General features: G+C 45.6%; 1 protein-coding gene across 4 annotated transcripts in view; it reads right to left on the reverse strand.

Annotated features, from left to right (window-relative positions):
- The window catches only part of LOC102385749 (activin receptor type-1-like), a 72,050-nt gene that overhangs the window by 62,889 nt on the left and 1,628 nt on the right, over positions 1–7,533 (reverse strand). The window contains exons 1-3 of one of the 4 annotated variants that reach the window (XM_014517620.2): positions 7,197–7,319; positions 6,460–6,533; positions 5,481–5,624 (exon numbers count right to left, since the gene is read on the reverse strand). The exons of 1 other annotated variant lie outside the window; for it this stretch is intronic. The gene's annotated coding sequence lies outside the window, so the exon portion shown is untranslated. Of the gene's footprint in view, positions 1–5,480; positions 5,625–6,459; positions 6,534–7,028; positions 7,070–7,196; positions 7,320–7,533 lie in introns of those variants that run through there. 2 more of the 4 variants (XM_014517621.2, XM_006018965.2) reach the window with 2 other exon arrangements.

Consider the following 7,533-nt stretch of genomic DNA (forward strand, 5'->3'; position numbering starts at 1 on the left):
GCCGCCCCGCCTGCCCGCCCCCATGGCGCAGGGCGGGGTCCGCAGTCTGACTGTAGCGCGCGGTGGCTCGAGCTCGAGCTGCCCAGCTGCGGGGCAGGGGGAAGAGCTGCGCTGCCAAAGCCTCAGCCCCAGCCCCACGGGCCGGCCGCTAGGGAGTCCAAAACCAGAGAGGGGATAAAGAAAGGCCAGACAGAGCCAAAGAAGCCTTGGTAACCTGACCCTGAGGTGAGGGGGAAGAAACCTGAGAGCTCTTCTGGGTAAAACGCTGGCCTGAAAAAGTCTTATAGCCACGAGCAAAGAAGCTGTCTCCCGCCGCGCGCCTGCGGTTATGTTCAAGGAAACTAGACTTCGGATTATTCTCCATAAACCGACAGGATTTCACAACATGCAACCCTGCACTCCACACTTCAATTTCTCCTTTTGACAAAAGCAACCTTCTAGACCCCAAACTTTGCTTAATGGCTCAGGTCAAACGCATTAACAGTATTTAGCAATAGCCTAAGGAAGTGTATGAGCTGTTCTTTTTTATCTTAATTTATAAAAGCAAAAAAGTAAAGTAAAAAAAAAAATCCCAAACGTTTATACTCCATTAGAAAAAAATTAGATTCGTTGCACCAGGAGATCAAGGCAAAATCTGTTATTTTTGTTTAAGTCATGCATAATTTTATGACTTTAATTGAAGTTCACTTCGGTTTTTCATCGGTCCCGTGGGACGCCCATGCCCTCCATCAATACTGACCTCGTGAAGGAACACCGTGATAGGCTGGACACCTTCAAGTCAGCCGGCCCTGACAATCTACATCCCCGGGTACTCAAGGAGCTGGTGAGCATCATAGCCCAGCCTCTGGCACAGATCTTTGAGAACTCCTGGCGCTCTGGTGTAGTGCCCAAAGACCGGAAGAAGGCCAATGTGGTGCCTATCTTCAAGAAGGGGAGGAAAGTGGATCCGGCAAACTATAGGCCCATCAGCCTGACCTCTGTCCCAGGGAAGATCTTAGAAAAATTTATTAATGAGGCCATCCTTAATGGACTGGCCAATACCAACATCCTGAGGGCTAGCCAGCATGGGTTTGTTGCGGGTAGGTCTTGCTTGACCAATCTAATTTCCTTCTACGACCAGGTGACCTATCACCTGGACAAGGGAGAAGAGATTGATATCATATATCTTGACTTCAAAAAAGCCTTCTATCTGGTATCCCATGATCGCCTCTGGGAGAAACTGGCCAATTGTCGCCTTGGGTCCTCCACGATCCACTGGCTGGAAAATTGGATCCGGGGTCGGACCCAGAGGGTAGTAATCGATGGAAGTCACTCATCGTGGTGTCCTGTGACCAGTGGGGTCCCCCAAGGCTCTGTCCTTGGGCCCATATTGTTCAACATCTTCATTAATGATGTGGACATTAGAGTCAAGCGGACTGGCCAAGTTCGCCAATGACACCAAACTTTGGGGCAAAGCATCCACACCAGAAGACAGGGGGGCGATCCAGGCTAACCTGGACAGGCTTAGCAAATGGGTGGACAAGAACCTGACGGTTTTTAACACTGAAAAATGCAAGGTTCTCCACCTTGGGAGAAAAAACCTGCAGCATCGTTATAGACTCAGCAGTGCTACACTAGCTAGCACTACGGAAGAATGACTTTGGGGTCATCATTGACCACAAGATGAACATGAGCCTGCAATGCGATGCTGCAGCTAGTAAAGCGACCAAATGCTGGCTTGCATCCATAGATGCTTCTTAAGCAAATCCCAGGAGGTCATTCTCCCCTTGTACTCAGCCTTGGTGAGGCCGCAGCTGGAGTACTGCATCTAGTTTTGGGCCCCACAATTCAAAAAGGATGTGGAGAAGCTTGAGAGAGTCCAGAGAAGAGCCATGCGCTTGATCAGAGGTCAGGAAAACAAACCTTACGATGACAGGCTGAGAGCTATGGGACTCTTCAGCCTGGAAAAGTCAGGCTCAGGGGTGATCTGATCTGATGGCCACCTATAAAGTTTATCAGGGGTGACCACCAGTATCTGGGGAAACGATTGTTCACCAGAGCGCCCCAAGGGATGACAAGGTCGAACGGTTATAAACTCCTGCAAGACCATTTCAGGCTGGACATAAGGAAGAATTTCTTTAGTGTCCGAGCCCCCAAGGTCTGGAATAGTCTGCCATTGGAGGTGGTTCAAGCACCTACATTGAACACCTTCAAGAGTAAATTGAATGCTTATCTTGCTGGGATCCTGTGACCCCAGCTGACTTCCTGCCCTTCGGGCAGGGGGCTGGACTCGATGATCTTCCGAGGTCCCTTCCGGCCCTAATGTCTATGAAATCTAAGTTATTAGGCATGCATAAATTAACACTGAGTCAGGCGGAGGAAGGAACCACTGCTCCCTGCTTAACATACAGCAAGCAAAGGAACTTCGGAGCCATCACCCATGCTGCAAGTCTTGTAGGGTAAGGAGTTGTTCTGTTGCCCCCCACACCAGAAAATCTGGGACCTTACAGAGGCCTGAACCCAGCCCTTAGCCCATGTGGGGACTGGCAGAAATTAGAAGTTGGCTTTGAGGACTGATTGAGAGTTAATACCTGTCAAAGATTGGAGATCCCTTAACTTCAAGAGACAGTTAAGACCTGCCCTGCAGGCCTCATCTAATCTGTCGTGTGGAGGAAGGAAGACCCTTTGGGAGCACAGAAATTCTGTCCGTACTTAGCTATCTCATGGGCTCTATTGGGTGAAGATTTGTACAATTAATTTGCAACACCCAGGGCATGCAAGGCTGTAGGTGGACAGGCACTCCTGCACGGTCTATTCTGGAAGAGGAGCTGCTATGTTATACATCAGAAATACTGTATGGAGCCTGGTGAGGGGAAGTTGTTACATTAATAGGGGATTGCGGGAAATAAAACCAGGAAGGCAACACAATGGTTTCCCAGATAAACAGCATTTGACTAAACACTTGAGGTGGCAATTGCAAGACAATGATATACTTAAAAGACTAGTCTGAAGTGACACAGCTGTTTTGTAAGGTTGGAAACTAGAAAGCAGTAAAAACACGTGCCATCAAAAATGCTTCCCAGAAAAAGAAAATGATTAAGTTGTCAGCAGCTGCCCAAGAGACTGGTGGACACAGAAGAAGTTACTGAGCAGGACTGAAAAAGTTGGACTGTCTTTCCTCAAATCTGGCAATATACTAAATGAAAATGAAAGATGGCAAAGAATGGTTAGTGAGAAGGGACTAAAGGTAAGAGAAAATAAAGGACTTCGGAGTTTTTTCCTAGGCTGCCTAGTATGAAAATAGTGGCTAGATTCAAATTGTTTCAGTGGATACTCAAGTGGGACCTAGACAGGAAAGAGTCCTTTTTTTTTAGCACTTACACAGTAGCGGATTGAATCCGTTTTAGCTAAAAGTGCCAAAAATCTTGTTACGTCTCAGCTCTGTGTTCTTGGGAACCCTGGCACAGGATGCAGTCTGTCTGACTCACAAATAATTCCCCCTCCCTCCCCTCCTCTACCTAAACAAAACTGATTAAGATGCAGTGAGAGACACCTAAGACCCTCCAGATAAGGGTGACAAGAGTGAACCAACTGCCCTAGGTCTCATTTGCATCCAAAATGGAACCAGATGACCATTCATTTACATGAGAGATGGAGAACAGAAAGCCTGAAGCAGAGACTGCAGTGAATTCTGGGATCAGAGAAGTAGGGGAGCATTGCATGATGGGGAATCTGTGCTCCAAATGCTAATCAACCCACATTTACACACACCAGCATTTATCAGACCAGCTCAGCATTTATCAGACCAGTTCTAATCTGGATTTACAAAGGACCTTCCCCTTCCACCCCCAGACACACACACACCTCTAAGTTCAATAGGCATCTCGGTCCATACATTCCCCGGTCCCACTATGGGAGGCCTATTTCAACTTGATTGACTAAAACTCGGTTGCCGGGTTAGGGAATGTTGAGGCAAGAGACCTAGTCAGAGGTGTTATGGGCAACATTTGAACAATGGTAAAAGGTTCATCACAGCGTCCAGCCTGTTGGAGCCCAACCATAGGTGTTGTCATACTTTTCCCAGGACGACTGGTGGAAGTCCTCCTGCCCAAAGGTTATAAACACTCCAATAAATTGCCTTAAGTCTGTTAAAAGACTATAGTAAGATCTGGAAAAGTCATGCTAAGCTGAGGCTTGTTCACAACAAGTAAAAATCCCAAACCCTGATGCTGCAAGCTATCTATTGTTTCTGAAGAAACCATAAGATATCCCATCAGTATATCTGCTATCCATAGGAATTTCAAGCTGGCTCCCAAGTTTCTGGGTATTCCCTAACCTTATATGTTTTCTGATTATCAATCAATTTCTTGAGATGTTCCAAACCAGATAACCCCTTGTCAAGAGAAAAGACAATGATTTACACTATTGAGAATGCTTTGAAAAAGCTGAACTGAGGGTATAAAAATCTGTAAAAAGCAGCAGTATGTGTGCTGACACCACTCGCTGTTGTTCTCAGGACGCTGGAAGAACAGATAGTCTCCCTTCAAGGATTGTGCTACGAACTTTACCTGTCCGCTTTGCAACCTGAGTCACTTGGACTGGTAAGATCCCAGCGCTCGCTCTCTCTTTTCTCTCTAGGCATAAATTTCTGAACCTGAACTGTACTAGTTAAGATTGAGCTAAGTTTCCCCAAATACTTAGTGAAACCAGGGTAATACTGTAATTGTTTGTTTGTTTTTCTTTTGCATGTCTATTACTACTAGTACCATTATATATTTCATATACTTAGCAATAAATAACTTTTATAGGCAAACTGCTAGTAACTGAGAATATTTTTCTTTCTCTACTTCTCCTTCCCCACTTGTTCTGCAGCAACGCTTCTTTTACCTAAGCTAAAGATCCCTGTGAAGCCCAAAAATACTGTGGGGTCTATTCATCAAGAGGCCAAAGATTGGGACACGCCAAGTTCGAAACACATAAGGGGATCAGCTTGTACAGGCTGATTGACCCAGTTTGACTCAGATGTGCCCTTATGAACTGAATGCTTGCCCATGAGGGTGTCAGCTGGACACCCAGCTGGATTCAGAAGTATTCTGTTTACCTGTGTGCTTGTGTCTGACTGCAGTTTATTGTTGTTCTGATGAACTAATTCTTGGCATATGAGGGTGTCAGCCTGTCCATGCTGATCAACCCAGCTGGGTCAGGTGTGTCACATTAATCTGTGTGTGTATGACTGATTTAGTGACTGGAGGAACCCAACCCCATTGAGACCGAGTCCTGCAAGATAGCACCATTGAGGGGGTGAAGACTTGCAGAGGGGAGATATACAGCTCTGTATAGAAACACAAGTAACACAAGCAGCACGTTGACAGAATTACCAAGACCCTAGAAACATATCCCTTAAATGAGCACACCCCAAAGTAATGAGCAAATCTGGTAACAAGCCCTACTAAAGTGCCCGATCTATACAGATGCTGCACAGCTGGCTTGAAGTAACTCACTGCTGCTTCTGGTAGTGTGCCGTTTTGTTTTCTTTTTCCATGTCCGTCAGCATTCTGGATGCTTAAATCCTAAAGCAGTGATCCTCAGCTGGGGTGCCTTGAGATTCTTTCAGTAGTTTTGTGGGATGTCATGCAGTATTAGCACTGTTAGTTAAGTGTACAAACATGATTCATAAGATACATCCAAACATTTCAGATAGGAATCAACAGTGTTAAAAACAGTTTGATCTGTTGTGGTGTTTCTGAATTCTTTGCAATAGAAGAATTGCTCTATTATTTTTCTCTAGTTAAAAAATAGAAGTGAAAACTAAGATCTGGGATTTTCTGAGAGGTGCCTCAAGTCTACCAAAGTTGAGAACTGCTATCCTAAAGTGTGATTCCAGTTGGCCTGGTGCCAGCTCCCTGAAATCTCATTACACGCAACTCCAATGCTGGATTTAGGCAACAATACCTAGACAGCCACATTTAGGTACACATCTATGCAGAAGCACCCACAGATGTACTTCAGCAACTAACTCCATCCTAAATTCCAGGTTACCTTGGGTGGGGTAGGGGAGACTAGAGCCAGCAACTGTGCTAGCCCCAGCAGCCTTGCTTGGGGTGCTGGGGGTCTCTGGGAGCTGCAGCAGCAGCACTCCTGCAGCAGGAAGCCTGGCCAGCAGCTGAAGTGTGGCTCATGCCAGCCAGGCTCCAGTTTTGGGTGGTGTACGCTACCAGTACATGCGCCACCCCACTTTTTTTTTGGTGTGGGTTTTTTTGACCCCACAATCTCTCAGGGTCAACCCTCCCCTCCTCCGCAAACAAAGAATGCCTGCATTTGCAGTGTATGGTGCCACAGATGGATCTGTGGCACCACATACTGCATGTCCATGCTCATCTAGATGCACCCTAAAATGCAAATTAACATGGCTAACTACCTCTCTCAAGCTAATATAAAACCATAATAAAGGAAGCAAAAACAATTTGTGGAGCAACTTACTAGAGACATCAAATATGACTCAATGGGGCAGTTGCACAGTCAGAGAGCAAAAGAAATACTTGAAGATAAGGCCACTGCAAGAAATTAAAGAAGTTCTTTACTTCAGGCCTTAGCTTCAGAGATTTCCATACTTTAAACTGATAAACTAAAATTTTGAAATGATTACCAACTGCATGATATTCAAACAAAAGTCCTGAAGGAATTCCAATTAAAAATGGCAGATCCACTGACTTTAGTATGTAGCCTATTGCAAAAACCAGCCTCTGTAATGGGATACTGTAGGTAACCCATGCAACACCAGTCTTTAAGAAGGACTCCCGAGAGGATCCAGGGAACTGCTGACTGGTGAGCCTAATTGCCATTTCTGGCACACGGATGAACAGGACTTGCTAGTGCATAGTTACTCTTCCCTAGCTATTGATGTGCTAACACACATCATTGCATAACACACATCATTGCTAGCATATAAATGTGCTAACATTTTCTAAATATAGTGCCAAGAGTATAATCCTTGACCTTAGCTTTTCTTAATGTTTTTACAGGTTGATGTACTCGAACTTGAAAATTACTTGTGGAATACACAAACAATGAAGAATCATCTGAGGTTTTTAAAATTGGATCCATCCAGTTAGCAGCCTCCACTGAAGCTAAGAGTTTGGTCAAAGACACCCCTATATTGTTCCCTAATATACATCACAGCTTTTCATGGTAAACAAGCAGTGGCCTGCAAGCCTCACCCTGTAGCCACAACCCTGTCCTCCAGTGCCTTAAACACAAAATACAAACACTACACTAAAGAAAGCTACTATAGCATAAAACCCCCTTAGCTCCCTGAGGAGGCTGGCAGAACTCCTTTTTCTTGCAGTGTCAAAACCAGTCTGAGCATCTAATCCCAGGCTCAGGACTATATGACCCCTTTCCCCTCCCCTGCTCATCATCTGACCTAGCCCTGCAGATAACAGGGCAGGTGCTGCTACATATTTCCAATCAGCAGCCCCACTTGCCCCTTGTCTGCAGGCTGGGCCCTTCCCAAGTTGTTTCTACTTAAATCAGTCTGCACTACGTAGCCTCTTT

This window comes from Alligator sinensis, unplaced genomic scaffold (assembly GCF_000455745.1).
Source record: "Alligator sinensis unplaced genomic scaffold, ASM45574v1 scaffold428_1, whole genome shotgun sequence".
Lineage (NCBI taxonomy): Eukaryota > Metazoa > Chordata > Crocodylia > Alligatoridae > Alligator > Alligator sinensis.